General features: G+C 35.4%; 1 protein-coding gene and 1 long non-coding RNA gene across 2 annotated transcripts in view; both read left to right on the top strand.

The window, feature by feature from the left end:
- The window catches only part of LOC111053928, a 239,205-nt gene that overhangs the window by 89,516 nt on the left and 130,230 nt on the right, over positions 1 to 19,459 (top strand). The window lies entirely within an intron of this gene.
- LOC120353046 overlaps positions 1 to 19,459 on the top strand; it is a 56,257-nt gene that overhangs the window by 29,566 nt on the left and 7,232 nt on the right. The window contains exon 2 of the long non-coding RNA XR_005572160.1: positions 9,204 to 9,302. This is a non-coding gene — a long non-coding RNA (uncharacterized LOC120353046). The remainder of the gene's footprint in view (positions 1 to 9,203; positions 9,303 to 19,459) is intronic.

The following is a 19,459-nucleotide window of genomic DNA, read 5'->3' as shown; positions in this document are numbered from 1 at the left end:
TCTTATCTCCTCATTTCTGATTCTATCTGCTCTAGTGCAGCCAAACACACTTCTTAGAAACCTCATTCCTGCAGCTTGAATCTTGCTGTCTACTCTACGTGTGTGGATCCAATTCTCACTTCCGTAAAGCAGCGTTGGTACAGCGATGGTATTGAAGAATTTGATTCTAGTATCCTGCCTTGTTTTATTTTTGAGGTTTCTATGAATATTGCCACATATTCGTTAGAACTTTGATACTTTGTTATGAATATCTTCATCCGTATCATAGGGTTACATCATTGCCAAGATAATTTAAATTTTTCACCTGTTCTATTATCTTCCCATTCAATTCTATCTTGGTTCTGGATGGATATTTACCTTTGAAAGCCATTGATTTTGTTTTCTCAGCTGATATCTTCAAATTATATTTCTGAGAAACTCTGTCTAGCATAAACATCGCTTTCTGTAAGGCATCCTCATTCTCTTGAATTATTGTAAGGTCATCTGCATTACATGATTGAGTTAACAGATGTATGGGCTGATAACTGTATACCTGAGTCAGCCAAATTTTTCCATGTTTGTAACATGTCGTCCACGTAAATATTAAATAATGTCGGAGATATACAGCATCCTTGCCTTACACCCTTGTTTATATCAATGACCTTACTCAAACCATCCTTTACTTGTAAACGTATAGTCGTTTTTACATATAGGCTCTGCAAAGATTGAATTATATGCTTGGGATATCCTCTCGAATCCAGAATTGACCATAGTAAGTTGCGATTTACTGAAAAATTATAAATTTGTATTTAATACTGATACATGGACTTCAAGTCAATTCAGAATTCTAGAATTTGAAACCTGTTCGGTCCATAGATTTAACATGACATACTTTAATCAATGAGCAAGTAATAATTAACAATTCAATGATCTCAGGATTTTTATGAGTTCATGCCGTGCATGGAAGTAAGCTTCCTACATAAATCAAATAAATTCATAAAACGTTCTCATAGACTATATGATAGCACTCAATACGTTGCAAATTTTTTAAACTTGAATTAATCTATATAGCGCTTTGATCAATTCCCCAATTCACTATTAAAAGGCCTTTAAACATGAGCTCGTTTAAACTAACACTCACAGTAGTGATGTTCTTGGATTTCTTGAGGAGTAAATTAATTATTTCCAATAATCAATTATGCAGGTCTATGTCATCTCTGCTGGGCTTGCGCATGGTCCAGATTTCTTATAAAATTTCTCTCAGTATTATGAATATATTTATAGGAACAGATTACAATTAAGAAATCTTCAGCAACACTGAGTTCACAGATAAACAAACATTAATAACGAATATTTTACATTTAAAAAAGGGTTTGGCTTGATGATTTTAAAATGTAATAGGAAGAAAGAACCCTAATTTCCATGTGCGTCCTCACAGATCGGGATCACAAGCCAAAGAGAAATGATTTTCAGAGAAATTTCATCTCTTCCTTGAATGATTTGTAAGCTTCCTTCTGATTGGTTTTCTAATTTTAGTAAGACTCAATATAATTGGTTACTTCAGATTCAGGGTTTCTCCAACTTTGTTATAGGAACATAAATAAGAAGTTTTTATATAAATAAATTGAGTGATTGTCTTAGATTATTCCAATAAATAAATCTCGATATATGATACTATAAAGTAGTGTACATATAATTTTTATATGAGCTTTGTGTACTCTTGGTTTTCATACTTTTCTAGATTGCAATAAATACTCATGCGGCAATAATAGTTGTCCCTATTTATTGACATAAACCTTTCCTAGTGTATATAATACATATTTTGTGAGTGAACTTTATAATTCAATCTATACTGTTTGATCTAGCAATCAGCTGATTCGTTAGGTATCGATTCAAAGAACTGTCGATTTATCCTAGATCGATTGATTCATTTAAAACAAAAACAAAGAATTCTAACCTCAAATGTACATGCAAACTTTTATTTTCTATGATCTGTCAATAATAAATAAGCCTTTTTATAATTTTCAATTCTGCCAATGAATCCTCATTATTGTTGAATTACAATTTTGCATGATTTACTTATTGCTTTAGATAATATGATTACTCTTTATAAATAATAACATTCGATTTTACTTGAGTGGTACTTTGACTAGGCTATCTTCCCTTTCTATTTTATAATTCTTTTGAAGCTCAATAGTTCATTTCGAAAATATTTTGTAATGCTAAAATACCACGTGACACTGATCACTCCAAAAGTAGAGATAATTAGAGGGACAGTTGTAGCTTTTTCCTGCTCCCAGACATCCCTGATTTCAGCAGCCAGGGGGAGATACTTGGATATTTGCTTATTGTAATATTGTTCCAAATTGTGGCAACATGGTATGCCAACATCAATCAAAACCCTGGCTGTCTTGTCCATGAGGATAATGTCTGGCCGGTTGTGCACAACTGTCCTGTCAGTCAGCACAGAGCGATCCCAATACATCTTGTGTGTATCATTCTCAAGTAATAAAAGTGGCTTGTATAGATAGTATGGCAGTTTTTGATCCACTAGACCAAACTTCAGGGCAAGATCCTGGTGTAGGATCCCAGCAACAGAGTTGTGGCGCCTCAAGTAGTCTGAAGCTGTCATCAACTGACAAGCTGACATGATGTGTTGCAATGTTTCGGGAGCCATACCACATCTTCTACACAAGTCACCATTCATAGGCAGCTTCAATGTATACTTCTTGTACTTCTTAGTAGCTATTACTTAATCTTGAATAGCTATCATAAAGCCTTCTTCTTATTATTATTATCATTATTATTATTTTTATTATTATTATTATTATCCTGTTTGAGGTTTTGCTTGACCACTCTTCCCCTGGGCTCTAACCCCCAAAGGAGAGTGACAAGCGATTTTACCAGAGTTATTGCTCCACATGTCCATGTGGTAAACAATCATACTGGGTCCGTTACCATTAAATTTGTTTGCTCTGAGTAGACGTAATGAATCAAGGATGACAGCCTTCTCCATTTGACCTGCGAGTGCAGCAGCAGCTCTCTCACAGGCTGCAATGGTTTTAAGGTTGACCAAAAACGAGGGTCTCATGCCACCCAAAACTCCTATAATCAACACCACCATTCTTATGGAGTAGCCTGGGTTAAGCCTGCGCAGCTCTATTAAATAGGTCTTGATATTTTGCCTGTTTTTCCTCCTCCTTGCTGACAATGTTGCCTTCAGCAGGTGCTGAGAACTCGATTACATACATTGTCTTTGCCACTTTGTCAAGGAGGACAACATCAGGCTTTGTGGCTCTTAAAAGCCTGGTGGTGGAGAATGAGTAATTCCAATACACTCGGCACCTTTCATTCCCCACAACAGACTCAATCTCCCCTGGGGCATGAGGCAGCACTGGTGTTTTGTCAATACCATATGAGTGTCTAAGATGGTAATAGAGCACTCGCAGAGCAGCATTATGTCTATGGATGTAGCTCACAGCTGCATGATGATAAGATGACACACCCTGAAACTGATATCTGGGACATCCATGTGCATTACTCTGCTATGGTATGACAAGGTGTTGATGACACCATCTTGGTATCCCAGTATGAAACCCTCAGTCTCAGATTTCAAGGCTGCTAACTTCATAAAAGCAGAAGTCAGCGTTTTGGACAAGCCCTGCTCCTCGATATGCCTATAGAAGACACCATGCAAGGACTTGTCCTTATGCTGCCGCAAAAGAAGTCTAGACTCAGCAGTCTTTACTCTAGCCCTTAGTTGATTATGCTGAAGCCCTTCCTCCCTCTCAGTGTTGGAATCGAGACCAAGGGCATATGAATTTCTCTTGCTTCTCCCTTCAGCTTGAATCCATGTGTTGTGGAATTGAGTAATGCAGACAATGGGTTCAGAGCTAAACAAAACCACAATGGGCTCAAACCATCCCCTTGGAAAATACCTTGACAGACTGGTATAGTATTGGTCTGAATTTGTCCAGCATTACTTCTCATTTTCAGCACTGTCCCCCACATCGACATGAGATGCTTCAGCAGCATTATGACTGAGTTGTCAATTAAATATACAGGACTTTAATCAACCAGGAGTGAGGGACACTGTCAAAGGCTTTTCGGTAGTCAATATAAGCCATATGAATATGCCTTTTCTTTTTGACAGCTTGTCCCATTGTCACTGAGTCAATGGTCAAAACCTCCTTGCAGCCCAGCCCACCTTTCATACAGCCTTTCTGCTCATCAGCAAGCAGTCTCTCCCGACTCAAGTATGACTGCACTTGATCTGTTATACATGCAGTGAGAACCTTGTGTAGTGTACATAGGCAAGTGATTGGCCTATATTGGGGAGGGTCATGAGTTCTATCATTTTCAGGAAGCAAGTATGTCACTCCTTTGGTGAGAAATTGTGGAACTCTGTTGGGACTCTCAAGAAATGAGGAAAAGTAACTTGCTATGGATTGATGGAAGATTGGAAGTCTTTTCAACCAAAAATTGTGGAGCTTGTCTGGTCCAGGCGCAGACCAGTTGCTGGTTTTTGAGATTGCGTTTTTAACTTCAGCTGTTCCAATCAATATTCTCGGCATTTGTTGAGCTCCAGCCACTCTATCTTTTTCATTCTGAATCCATAGAGCATTTTGATTATGATCCCTGCCACCCGCCCACAAACACTCTCCAGTACTTCTCAACCTCACTCAGCTGTGGATGCTCTCCTCCATCTTCAACCTGTTCTCCACTTAGGCTCCTGTAGAAAATCTTCTCACTTTTTTGAAACTTATAATTATCCTCCTTCCTTCTCAATGATATTCTGTAACGTCTCAGCCTATTAGCCTTAACAGCCAGCTTCTGAGTGAGGGTATCTAGCATCTCTTGAGGGGTTCTATTCAATGGATCCCTGTTGATGTGATGTGATGCTTCTCTTCTCAATTGTTGGTAAGCATGAACATCCTTTCTTGATCTATTACCTTGCATGTATTGAGTAAGTCGTCCTATTTTCTTCCTGAGCATATCAAGCTGTCTACAGAGTCTCTCTTTTCAAGGTGGTATCCTTTTCTTCCTTAGTACTCTTTGTGCACCAGATACATCAATCCCAATTGCTCTCACAATTGCCACAACTGAGCAGTACATGACTGAATGAAGTTCATCAAATGTCAATTTATCCAAATCAATGATTCCAGTTATCAACTCATTCATATTCTGGCAAGTCGATAACAGGTTTCTTGAGGGATGTACCCGAGGTATTGCTGGCCCACTTAAATGGTCTGTTCCATCAAACTCAGCAAGTGCTCTTCTAAACTCAATTTCCTCCTCCAACTCCTTATCAGGACCCTCCACTGCACCAACCTCATTGAGTGGAACTGGGTGAGCAATTTCTGGCAAGAGGACAGGAATCTCTCCATGACTGATATCATTGTTCAGAATTCTCACTTCAGCAATGACCTTACTCAAGTTTAAAGCTTCTCTTTCCTCCCCTGCTATCTCTCCAGCCACCTGTTCTTTTATCTCTGCCAAACGTACACCAGATATCAACTTATTCATGGCAATAACCCTTCGCTGATCTGCCACTCTCTGCTCTGTTACTGTCATCTCGGGAGATCGTTCAGAAAAAGCAGTATGCAGCTCTCGACGATATATATCAACTTACTCTAATCTAGTTACTTTGTAGTAGGCATGCATAATGAAGGTATTCATTTCTTGTGTCCACTTCATGCGCTGCCTAGGCAGACATGCTCTGGTGGTCCTCTGTAGATCAGGGGAAACATTTTGAGCAGGTTGTGTATTGACAGGTCCAGGCCCTATTTCATTGTTGGGTTGCCCCCTTGTGGTTCCGGCAATGGACAGGCGCCACTTGGTTCACCAACATCATCCCCCAAGGGCTGTGTATAATGATGGTTCCGAACAGGGACAGCCCTCACCCCCGTACCGCCCCGATTGCTATCCCTTGTATCTCTAGGAGCAATGCTATCTCAGAGAACGCAAGCTGCTAACACACGCCTCCGGTGTTAATAATAATAATAATAATGATAATAATAATAATAATAATAATAATAATAATAATAATAATACTGCATAATTCTCATATGCCAGTTCTCCAACTGCAGTTGTTCCATTGCTTGTATCCATTCTTTTGTAATCAGTCCATTGGCAGACACAACTATAGGGATTATTACCACCTTCCTTAATTTATACATATTTTGAAGTTCAACTGACAAGGGCTGGTATTTTCTTCTCTTTTCAGAAATGGTACTTACAAGATTCTCATCAAGGGGCACTGCAACATCAATTATGTAAGCCTCTTTATTCTTCCTGTCAAACAAGACGATGTCTGGCCTGTTAGCCTCCACTGCTCTGTCAGTTGTCATATAAAAATTCCAAAGAAGCCTTCCCTTTTCACCATTCAAGACTATTTCTGGCTTACACTTGTAATAGGGCACCTCAGTCGTCACTATCAACTCATATTTTTTTGCCAATGCCTGATGAACCACTTTGGCCACATTGTTGTGCCACTGCAAATACTCTGTACCAGCTAGTACAGAGCAGCTACCAAAAATATGCTGTATCGATTCTATGGCTTCCCTGCAAAGACAACAGCTACTATCCAATGTGAGCCCCATCACACATCTTTTGTAAGGACTAGTGCTGACTACCTGGTCTTGAATTGCAAACATGAAACCTTCAGTCTCACCGAATATTCCATTAGTCTGCAACCATTCAATTGATTCTTTTCTGTTAACAAAATCAGAATGAAGTGCTGCAGCAAATCTTCCATGCAGCTCTTCCTGCTTCTACACTTCCAGCCTCTCTTCAACTAAACTGGCTGTTAGCTGTTGGACTCCATGTGCCAGTTGCAATAGGCTTTTCTCCATGTCTACCAGACAAACAGCCTTTAGCAAACCACTATTTGCGTTCTGAAACTACTTCCGCGGTCTGTCCTCCTGTTGGCGACAAATAGTCTCCAGACTTAAGAGGTCTCTTCCACCAACACCTCGGGGGTGATGAAGTGTATCCTTTGTCAAAATTGTTCTTACCTTTCTGTCAAACTCCTGCAAAGCTGTATCTGTCCACTCGACTATGCCAAATGTATACATGACCACAGGGACTGCCCAGGTATTTATAGCAGATATTTTATTCCTGGAGCTAGCCCTGTTCTGCATACCTTCTCAAGTCATTGCACAGTCTTCCTTTGAATTTCTCTTCTTATGACAGTATTAGCTCTGCATAAGAGCTGAGCAAGACCCAAATACTTGTATTCATCTGGCCTGCCCAAACTCTGAATAAGCACTTCCTCACTCAACTCTATAGCTCCATCAACCTCTCCTGATATTTGGCCTCTTTTCACATGCAGCACTTTACACTTTTCCAATCCGAATTCCATACATTTTGAATCACTGAATTTCTTAACAAGCTGGAGCATATTTTTCAACTTTTACTATTATTATTATTATTATTATATTATCATAATTATAATAATTATTATTATTATATATTATAATTATCATGTGTCAAACTACCTATATGGAAATCGCTAAGTATTTACTTTGGAAGCCAAACTAGATCCTTATTTCTTTGATTCTCCCAAAAAATTTCATTCTGGCCGATATAGCCTCTCTTGTTTCTTGAGAAAATCCACATTCCTCCTCCTAATTTGAACTGGACTTATTTCCCCGTATTTTTCTTTTCCAAAGAGTTTCAATGTCCTCCTTTTGATATTGTCAATTACTTTCAAGTATATTTTCACAACGCAGTTCTTTTGCAGCCTATAACCTTCTTCCGTTTTCCTTGGACCATCATTATTCTCCTGATGATTTTCCTTCCCACACGACACAAATCCTCAATATCCAGTTCGGTGTTCAAGGCTGAAGTCTCACTTGCATACAGAAACATGAATTTAATTACTGTGTTGTAATGTTGTAATTTGTTGTAATGGGGTTCAGCCATTTATTATTATTGTTCAGTCTACTTAATCGATGACATCACTATTCTATTGACAAAGTTTACATAGCTAAGCATATTATTTTCTCACCCATTTCTAAAAAGTGAAAAATCAGAAGTGGATTATCAAAGGTTTAAAAATTTCCAACATCACCCACATCGAGTTCCAGTTTCAAATAAGAATATATGAGGGTCATTTTCCCAATTTCTGATCACATATCAAGCTGTTAGGCTGGGGCAACACGAGTGCACATAGTGCGTCCGTTGCAACTTACTTTTTGCGGCCGTCGCCAATGACACCACACAAGCGTTGAGTGTGGTGCATCAACGTCAGTTGGCTTTATGCAATTGAACCAGACAAAGCAATAACTTTTGCATGTCTCGACGTGTGTTGTAGCATTTCTGCACAGTTCAAAAATCACCGGCTGTTACGACTTTCGTTACTTGGTACAAACGTACCTCACTAATTCACTTCTATGTATTTCTACAACGGTCAAAAGGTATGTTGCAATGGACGCACTTTGTGCACTCGTGTGGCCCTAGCCTAAGGCGGTAGTTTTCACAGAGCTGTACAGCTTGTCATCCCCACCAAACGCCCTATAATCGATGCAAACAGTTCATAATTCGTTGTTGAGTTATAAACCAGTTCATCTTACTTGAGTCTCCCGCCAAGTAGTTGTGTGGCATTATTCGTTTTTGCAAGCAAATGGCAATAGTTAAGCATAAATCTACCAATAATTATCCAAGTTTACACATGAAAATGAAATAATGTTATGAGTTGCGTGTGGATGGTGTCAGAATATGGAAAACATCTGTGGAATTGACTTCCAAAATTGTTTCGATTCATGACTACTCGGCCTCACAGTGCATGGCGAAACCAAAAAGATTTTCCAGCTAATCAAATTTCGATCAACAGCCTTACACATCTGACTTGGCCTCTAGAAACTTTTACCATTTCCCAAAACTCACGACATGACTTTGAGAGCAGAGCATCCAAACTAACGTGAAGCTTCGAAACAATGTCATAGACCAATAATTCTAACTCATCAGATGGCACATTTTATGGAAAGGGTTTTTTGGGCTTCTCCGCTGTAATGACAAATGCCTCAACCTTGACGGCAATTATGTTGGAGAATTTTATAAGTGTAAGTAACTGTTGGTGAACGATTTCATATACATTCATATCTGTTGAGATTAGAAAATAGATGACCCTCGTATAATATGGGAATTCAAATAACAAGTACGGTATTGAAGTTTTATTGCTCATTTTATCAACTAACTAAAGAGATTTTGAAAATTTCCAGGTATTATCAAACGTCTAGCATCTATTGCCGGAAAAGATGAAACATATACTCTGGATGAATCTACTGTGAGCAAATTGAAGGAAATTTTCCCTAGTAACAGTAAGTGTAACAGATAAGTTACAGTATAATGAACATAATAATTGAGATTATTTTATAATTAGGCCTATTATGTTTTTTGTGTTTGGAGGACTTGGAATACAAAACGAGATCCCTTACAAAAACGTTTTTTAGTAGGAACAGTAGTGACAACTACTTCTATGCAAAATATCTGTTAAACGAACCAATAGTGAGGTCCACATTATATTTATGGCAGTGAAGAAGTGATCAGTGATTGAGAGAGTAAATTTATTCACCTCAAATATAGTATATTATTTTTATTTTATAGTGTTTTCTCAGCTTAATATTTGTTGATTTCTGATGATACTACTGTTTTTTTTTGGATTTTATTTTATTTTATTTATTTTTTATTTTTTTAATTTTTTTTTATTCTGTTCTGAAGTATCTACTGTTATTAGTTATTAATTGAATTTGAACCTAATCTTTCTGCATTATTTCGAAATATTATGATTTTCTTTTTACTTTTCTTGCCCTATTACCATAAGGTAAGGAAAGTATTGCTTTCCAAAAAAAATTAAGGTACCCCAATTTCTATACGTTTCAAGGTCCCCTGAGTCCGAAAAAGTGGTTTTTGGGAATTGGTCTGTATGTGTGTATGTGTGTGTGTGTGTGTGTGTGTGTGTGTGTGTGTGTGTGTGTGTGTGTGTGTATGTGTGTGTGTGGTGTGTGTGTGTTGTGTGTGTGTGTTGTGGTGTGTGTGTGTGTGTGTGTGTGTTGTGTGTGTGTGTGTGTGTGTGTGTGTGTGTGTGCGTGTATGAGTGTGTGTGAGTCTGTGTACACGATATCTCATCTCCCAGTTAACGGAATGACTTGAAATTTGGAACGTAAGGTCCTTAGACTATAAGGATCCAACACGAACAATTTCGATCAAATGCAATCCAAGATGGCGGCTGGAATGGTGAAAATGTTGTCTAAAACTGGGTTTTTCGCGATTTTCTCGAAAACGGCTACAACAATTTTGATCAAATTGATACCTGGAATAGTCATTGATAATCTCTATCAACTGCAACAAGTCCTATATCTGTGAAAATTTCAGGAGCTCTGCCCATCTATGCAAAGTTTGATTTTAGATTCTCAATTGACAGCCTTCATATACAATTCAAACAAAAAATTTCACGTGGAAAAGATTGAGCATGATAATCTCTGCAATCAATGTTCAGTAACATTTTCACCTAAAATTGAAAATAAGCTTGAAATTCGAGAAAATGTGATTATTAAATTGCAAACTGTTGGCAACTGTTGGTTCAATCAAATCATTCACTACGAAGAGATAGCAGACCTTATGTGTCTCCAGCGTTATTGTCCTATCACCAGCTGTCTCATATCTTTGAATAGTAGACTTGGGATGCGCGAGAACACTAGCGTCAGGTGATCAATTTTCATAACGGCAAGGAAAGTTGTGTGAGTGCGCCACACCAGATTTTTTTATTTTGCAACTCTCACCAGCGAGCAAAGAGTTTCTTTTTGCTGGTGATGCCTAGATTTCATAATTATTTTATTTTATTTAAGTATATCTATAGTGATAAAATTTTTATCTAACTGACTCACTCACTCACTCACTGATCACGATTTCTGGAAAACTCTGATTGCAACAAAACTTGGAATATAGCTTCCTCATACGTCCTAGGTGCTCACTAAGAAATATTTTGGTGATATTTCAACCCTAAGGGTGGTTTTTAAGGGTTTAAAGTTCGTCTTTTACCATATTCTTCTCCTCCTAATCTCTTAATTATAATTGAAATTTTCATATCATATGTTACTATAATCTAGAGAGAGTACCTCTTCGAAACATTTGTTAACTGGCAACTAAATTAATAATTTTGTCAGTTTGTTATTAAGTTGAGATGACTTCATTGGGTTGGCATCAAGTTAAAGAACTAATTAGAATGCATTAATCGAGAACAAATTGATTGGGCACTGCTGCTTCAATCAGAGTTATTCCTGGGAGTATGGACTAGTAGTTCTGTGAACAGTAGACCTCGCGAAGTTTAAGCCGCAGCCTACTTTTATACTGTCCATCAGAGTAAATCCTGTCTGTATGTCGTGTCGAGGAGATATCGGGGTGAAAACGGCTAATGGCTGTTGGGGTTGCTGTATAGAAGATACTAACATCAAAAGCTAATCCCCATCAAGACATACTGATTTATGATGAATATTTCCATAGTGTGTTTTTTACTCTTATATTGACTTATGAAGGAGGCTCCTTTTTTCTCTTATATTATTGTTCAAATGCATAATTCCCAAAAACCTTGTATATACGTCGACGTGCAATTTGAAAAGGAACATTTAAACTTTCAAACATTTAAACATTTAAACATTCAAACATTTAAACATTTAAACATTTAAACATTTAAACATTTAAACATTTAAACATTTAAACATTTAAACATTTAAACATTTAAACATTTAAACATTTAAACATTTAAACATTTAAACATTTAAACATTTAAACATTTAACATTTAAACATTTAAACATTTAAACATTTAAACATAAACATTTAACATTTAAACATTTAAACATTAAACATTTAAACATTTAAACATTTAAACATTTAAACATTTAAACATTTAAACATTTAACATTTAAACATTTAAACATTTAAACATTTAAACATTTAAACATTTAAACATTTAAACATTTGAACATTTGAACATTTGAACATTTAAACATTTAAGCATTTAAACATTTAAACATTTAAACGTTTAAACATCTGAACATATAAACATTTGAACATTTGAACATTTAAACATTTAAACATTTAAACATTAAACATTTAAACATTTGAACATTTAAACATTTAAACATTTGAACATTTAACATTTAAACATTTAAACATTTAAACATTTAAACATTTAAACATTTAAACATTTAAACATTTAACATTTAAACATTTAAAACATTCAACATTTAAACATTTAAACATTCAAACATTCAAACATTTAAACATTTAAACATTTAAACATTTGAACATTTAAACATTTGAACATTTGAACATTTGAACAATTCAACATTTAAACATTTAAACATTTAAACATTTAAACATTTAAACATTTAAACATTTAAACATTTGAACATTTAAACATTTGAACATTTAAACATTTAAACATTGAAACATTTTAACATTCAAACATTTAAACATTTAAACATTTGAACATTTAAACATTTAAACATTTGAACATTTAAACATTTGAACATTTAAACATTCAAACATTTAAACATTTAAACATTCAAACATTTGAACATTTAAACATTTAAACTTTTAAACATTCGAACATTCAAACATTTGAACATTTAAACATTCAAACATTCAAACATTCAAACATTCAAACATTTAAACATTTAAACATTTGAACATTTAAACATTTAAACATTGAAACATTTTAACATTCAAACATTTAATACTATTATTATTTTTATGCCTCCTGAAAGAGAAATACCACAAATATCTTACCAGATCTTGAAGGAGATCAAATAATTCTCTGCTTTCAATGACTGCAAACGGTGACTGCTTCAACAATTCACAGTTCTCATGACTGATCTGGTCGACTCCACAATTATAGATGCAGAAGATGTAGATAGATATAAGGGTTCTGATTTTTGTATTAGACATTATGGTATCGACACCAATGCCACTCACCACCATCTGACAAAGGGGTCAGCAGTGTGAGATGATACCAAGTGGAATGAAAGGCGACACTCTATCAGAGTACTAGTAGGCAGGAATAGCATGAGCTGTGAGATGCGCGAGAGGAGAGATAATGGAGTGAGAGTGGGGAGGCCGCTCGAAACTATGAGAGGGGAGGTGGCTGGAGCTTGTTGTTGAGACGAAAGGCTCACTGTCGCCTTTCCTACTGCTTATGCTATTAGGCCTATGCAAACCGGAGCGATGTGCACCGTACGGAGGTCTAGTTGAGACTGAGTCAAATGCTTCCCCCACCACTAAAATTCTCTCTCGGGCTACGGCGCATCTTGAACTTAGAGCTCATGCTATTCCTGACGGGTTGTACCTTATGAATTCTATTCATTTATAGTGCTGCTGCAACTTAATACTATGACCCTTATGTTCTTCCAAATTGGATGTGATAGTTCTGAATAGTTTAAATGAATCTTGAGAAAGTAATATTTCTGAAGATTTAATAATCAATGCTGTATATCGCCTATCCATCCAACTTATTTGGTGAAGAATATAGTTGGTGATAATTTAAATAATTTGTCAATACTAGAGATAAAATAGACTAGTACAAGATTGGTCATGCATGGAGACAGGATCATAAATGAAGGGTACACAATTCAACAAATAAATATATATAATATGCATGAAATATCAATGAGCAATGATAAAAAATAGATATAAATAAAATATAAAAATTTAACATTTAAACATTTAAACATTTAAACATTTAAACATTTAAACATTTAAACATTTAAACATTTAAACATTTAAACATTAAACATTTAAACATTTAAACATTTGAACATTTAAACATTTAAGAACTTAAACATTAAGACATTTAAACATTTAAACATTTAACATTTAAACATTTAAACATTTAACATTTAAACATTAAACATTTAACATTTAAACATTAAACATTAAACATTTAATTATTGAAACATTCAAAATTTAAAAATTTAAACATTTGAACATTTAAACATTTAAACATTGAACATTTAAACATTAAAACATTCAAACATTTAAACATTTAAACATTTAAACATTTAAACATTCAAACATTTAACATTTAAACATTTAAACATTTAAACATTTAAACATTTAAACATTCAAACATTTAAACATTTAAACATTCAAACATTTAAACATTCAAACATTCAAACTTTTAAACATTTAAACATTTAAACATTCAAACATTTAAACATTTAAACATTTAAACATTTAAACATTTAATACTATTATTATTTTTATGCCTCCTGAAAGAGAAATACCACAAATATCTTACCAGATCTTGAAGGAGATCAAATAATTCTCTGCTTTCAATGACTGCAAACGGTGACTGCTTCAACAATTCACAGTTCTCATGACTGATCTGGTCGACTCCACAATTATAGATGCAGAAGATGTAGATAGATATAAGGGTTCTGATTTTTGTATTAGACATTATGGTATCGACACCAATGCCACTCACCACCATCTGACAAAGGGGTCAGCAGTGTGAGATGATACCAAGTGGAATGAAAGGCGACACTCTATCAGAGTACTAGTAGGCAGGAATAGCATGAGCTGTGAGATGCGCGAGAGGAGAGATAATGGAGTGAGAGTGGGGAGGCCGCTCGAAACTATGAGAGGGGAGGTGGCTGGAGCTTGTTGTTGAGACGAAAGGCTCACTGTCGCCTTTCCTACTGCTTATGCTATTAGGCCTATGCAAACCGGAGCGATGTGCACCGTACGGAGGTCTAGTTGAGACTGAGTCAAATGCTTCCCCCACCACTAAAATTCTCTCTCGGGCTACGGCGCATCTTGAACTTAGAGCTCATGCTATTCCTGACGGGTTGTACCTTATGAATTCTATTCATTTATAGTGCTGCTGCAACTTAATACTATGACCCTTATGTTCTTCCAAATTGGATGTGATAGTTCTGAATAGTTTAAATGAATCTTGAGAAAGTAATATTTCTGAAGATTTAATAATCAATGCTGTATATCGCCTATCCATCCAACTTATTTGGTGAAGAATATAGTTGGTTGATAATTTAAATAATTTGTCAATACTAGAGATAAAATAGACTAGTACAAGATTGGTCATGCATGGAGACAGGATCATAAATGAAGGGTACACAATTCAACAAATAAATATATATAATATGCATGAAATATCAATGAGCAATGATAAAAAATAGATATAAATAAATATAAAAATAATATGAGAGAATATTTATTGCAAAAAATATCACAGATAGCTCACAAAAAGTTTTACTTTGCTTATTAGCATCAATTAATAAATCACATGCTTCTTTAATCAGTATATATTCTGTCTATTTCTATAGCTCAGTTACCGACCTGCTATTGCTTGTCGAATAAAGTTTTTATGAATCTTATTTCCAACAATATGAAAAATTAAAATATCTCAGGGCTTCAGTTCGGCCTCTGGTGGAAATCAGATGAAATAATTTATCTCGTGAACATGAGCTTCAGAAAATTCTCATAAATAACTGATAAAAAGGATTAATAAGTGAGCATATATAATAAATAAAATATTGATGAATATTTACTCTGTGCATACTTAAATATTAAATTCTCATAAATTTTTCTTATTAAGACTTCCCTTAAAAGTTTGAATATTTGCTCAAATTCCAATACTAAGTTTGATTTTTAAATATACCTTCAACAAGCTAGCTTTATTAAATTGCAATTGATTTGTAGCACTGAGGGCCCTCTCTAATAACTATTGAACTCACGTGTAGATCTTCCACAATTATTGATGGTGGCCTTGATTCGTCTCCTGTGTCCTAAGCCTTTTCCCATCTTGTGTCCTTAAGACTAGGATTAGAGGGTTTTGTAAACTGAGCATGTCAAATAAATGTCACCAAGAACGATTAAGAAATCACAAGAATATTTATTGTATCACAGAGCATGAAACAGAAATAATAAACAAAACAAAAAGATAAAGGAAATGGGATTAATTTTTATTTAGTGCAGTAATACATGTTACAGTTGGCGTGCCACCAATTTTATCCAATTGGTTTGATAGCTTTCACCTATCACCTAAGGAAAGTCATCGGCTCCAAATATGCTAAAATCTTGATAAATCATGAATGGATCTAGTGCCTATGAATGAGAAATCCAGTTCAGAGGAAATCAAATTATAATTTTAAAAATGATCCAAAAATTCCAGTTTACACCAGGACAAATAATACATGGACCGAATATAGATTGAATAGCTCTTAGTGTAGGATATATTGATAATGGTTGATTGTAAATAAGAACTTTAAAAATGAAGGAGAGAAATTCACAAGAGGAATTGATTTTTCTCTCCAATACAGGAGAGTTTACTTTATTATAATATTTTCAGTGAAAATTGATAAAAAATAGTCAAGTTTTTGGATGTGTGAATGCTGATGGATTATAAACACTGACATTTTTGAAGATTTCTATCTGCTACTTATATCATATCAACGTTGACATATAGTCCAGGCAATATAATGCTCAGAAAAGTGTATAGAAGGAAATGTTTGGAAGACAATTTTTGACCCCACAGTTCTGTTAAAAGTAGTAAAGAGGTAAACATATCTAAAGTCCCCACCCCTACCTCCTGTCCTTAGCACAGGTGGGGGTGGTTTGAAGGTACCATTTTTTGGTTTATTGCATGAAACTAAAAAATTATGTACCCTAAGGACTTGAGTGTAAAGCTGCGTACACAAATTCGTGCTTCCAACCTGTACCGAGCAAACTCCTCCCTCGTACCGCCCTCGTACCGCCTTCGTACCACCATCAAACCACAGTTGGACTGCCCACGCACAGTAGATGGATAACGCGGATACAACCGCCTTTTTTCATGACTTTTCCCCCCCTCCCCCCTCCCCCCGCACCCATCCTACCTTCACCCCTTCCCCCCGCTCATGCCGCACCTCTCCCGCCCCCTCAACCGCCCCCTTAGAAGAATCTCTCTCTCTCTCCCTCTTTCTCTCTCTAGAAGAAGAGGAAGAAGAAGGAGAAGGAGAAGGAGAAGAAGAAGGAGAAGAAGAAGGAGAAGAAGAAGGAGAAGAGGAAGAGGAAGAAGAAGGAGAGGAAAATGATACTCTCTCTCTCTCTCTCTCTTGTCATGCTCTAGTTAATATAGTCATGACTAATTACATTCAGTCACGCTCAATTACATTTAGTCATGGTCTATTTGATGATTAATAGTAGGGAGAGGGATATGTGTGAGAGAGAGAGGCAATCTACTGACAGATTTAAGTGAAACGAACTTAAGTGAATTTAACTGAAACATGTTCTTGACAACGGGTTGTACACACAATGAACACTGCCAGATTTAAGTGAAACGAACTTCTCACTGTCATAAATTTCTAGATGTACTTGACAACTAGGATGAGATTTTATCATTCTTTCAAGAATACATGTCCAGCAGTAACATTCAAATCTCATCTTTTCAAAACTTTAGTGTCAAGCACAGTTGAATATTCTTGGAAGAATAACAGTGAATTCAAAGTTCTTTTCTGAATCTATATTGATATAAATCATTCTCACCAAATCTTACATTCTTAACAAAGAACCAAACTGAAAAACATTGTCATTTCTTGTTGTAGTTTTCACTCATCTCACACACTATGTAGCAACGTATAGATAAGCTTACCGTGAGACAACCTTGGGCGTTATCATTACGCACCAATTCTGCTCTTGGCTGATGACTAACATGTTTTAAAATTTCACTTCAGAGAGCTTACAAGGACGAATGCGGTTCCGGTCTAATTCAATACTTGAGCATTGTCACGTTTTGCAATTTTAGTTCACATAGCTTACAAGGATGAATGCGGTTCCGGTCTAATTCAATACTTGAGTATTGTCACGTTTTTGCAATTTCACTTCGCAGAGTTCACAAGGACGAATGCATCTCTGTTCTAATTCATCTCAAATTCGAGCATTAACACATTTTGCACATAATCTTGTTTCAGCTTGGAAAAAATGCATGTGAACGTTGAAATAGAATGTAGGTAGCTATTTCTCCCAAGCAATTTGCATAGTGAAAATTGGTTAAAGATTGATATGATCCTAACTTTAGGGTTTCAGAACATTGCCATAGATTGAGAGACCCATCTTATCAGTGATTAAATCACCTACTTGATCTTCTGTCGAATTATGCTCTTTTGCCTCAATCCAATTCATATGGAAACTAACTTTAGCATAATTCCGTACTATTTGGTATGCTATTCGATGTATAAATAAGTGAGATAATCGGTGAATGCAGCTGAAATTGTAATCTCGTCACTTCATCATTCTCTGTATTTTAATTGAAGTTGCTATTTCCTCACGAATTGATTTGAGTGTAGCTTGTAATTCATCTTTCTTAATAAATGCTTGCATTTCACTACTCAGATCATTTTCAATACATAAGTTTCACTAAACGTAGTTAGCAATGTATTCAAATCGTTTTTGAAACAAATTGTTCAATCCCCTCCATAAGATTTGTCTTTAGTATAAGTCATTGCAGATAATCGATCTTCAACTCTGTTTTGATAAACAATGTTATTCGAAGCCTGCACAGTTTTATCAAATATTCCTTATCAACCGATAATGAATGAGTTTCATTTAATCTAGTAAAAAGTTCTGTGCTAAGTTGTTTCAATCTGGTATTTAGATAATTTCTATCTAATACTTGCAAATCTTTAATCTTATCTGAGATAACTTTTAATTTCTCATCCAAATAATTCTTGTCAACTTTATTATCGTTGATCGTATTCAAGTGCGATCTGAATATCTCTGTTGTTGATTTGAGATCATGAAGAGAATTCTCCAAGTTGATAGATTTCTCTTTAAGTCCCCTATCGATATTGTCAGATAACTGTTGTAATGTACTAAAGATGTGTTCCTTTTCGATCTTGTTCAATCCAATATTCTCAACTATATTAGATAATTGTGAATCTAAATACGAATGCAGAGATTCACTAACACCCTGTTGATTGATTGCTGTATTATTCTCTCACTAAAACTGGTAAAATATTGTACAAGCACAATTTTATGAAAGAAATTCCAAAGTCTATATATGTTCAACATTGCATTTAGTCCAGAATAACAAAAGAAATGCCATGCACTTGACTCTTTTGTCTGATTATTCAAGAATTCCCAAGAGGGAATTACCCTCTTGATCTCCCAAGAATTCCCAAGAGGATACCTATAACTGGTAATAAACTTTGGAATTTTTTTCATGGAAACTGTGCTTGTATAAAATTCTATGCTGATCAGAATGATCTATATATGTTCAACATTGCATTCCATCCAGAATAACGGAAGGAATGCCATGCACTTGACTTTTGTGTCTGATTATTCAAGAATTCCCAAGAGGGAATTACCCTCCTGAATTCCCAAGAATTCCCAAGAGGATACCTATAACTGGTAATAAACTTGGATTTTTTTTTTGGGAAACTGTCCTGTTCAAAATCCATCAGAATCAGAAATGATACTAT

The sequence above is a fragment of the Nilaparvata lugens genome, chromosome 9 (genome assembly GCF_014356525.2).
Source record: "Nilaparvata lugens isolate BPH chromosome 9, ASM1435652v1, whole genome shotgun sequence".
Classification (NCBI taxonomy): domain Eukaryota; kingdom Metazoa; phylum Arthropoda; class Insecta; order Hemiptera; family Delphacidae; genus Nilaparvata; species Nilaparvata lugens.
The sequence above is the reverse complement of the archived record's forward strand: the minus strand, read 5'-3'. Positions and strand labels throughout refer to the sequence as shown.